The following is a 336-nucleotide window of genomic DNA, read 5'->3' on the forward strand; positions in this document are numbered from 1 at the left end:
GGTTCAGAGATAGTTTAAAAGTAAGCATGTGATGTCTCCAGTTTAAAGTTTCTTCTCTGTGGGGATTTTTACCTTTTACCGTATTTTTTATAATTCTAAATCTCATTTCCAGGGTGAAATTGGTATATTTTTCCCCATCATCGTCTTAAGATCATTAGACAGCTCCGAGTGTCCCAATGACCAAAAGATGGGTGTTCTTAGGTACAATATTATTCTTGTGGTCAGATATGTTTTGCTTTGAATACATAAGCAAGTGAATCTACTATCTTTTTGCTTTGAATTCCATTTATATATCTTTAATGCAGGATGCTTGAGAAAGTCTGTAAAGATCCTCAG

The 336-nt window shown here is 34.2% G+C and overlaps 1 long non-coding RNA gene across 1 annotated transcript; it reads left to right on the forward strand.

Moving 5' to 3' along the window:
* LOC104775413 lies at positions 1-336 on the forward strand. The gene is made up of 3 exons (XR_765900.1): positions 1-20; positions 113-201; positions 306-336. It is a non-coding gene; the product is annotated as an uncharacterized LOC104775413 (long non-coding RNA).

The sequence above is a fragment of the Camelina sativa genome, unplaced genomic scaffold, assembly GCF_000633955.1.
Source record: "Camelina sativa cultivar DH55 unplaced genomic scaffold, Cs unpScaffold13879, whole genome shotgun sequence".
Classification (NCBI taxonomy): domain Eukaryota; kingdom Viridiplantae; phylum Streptophyta; class Magnoliopsida; order Brassicales; family Brassicaceae; genus Camelina; species Camelina sativa.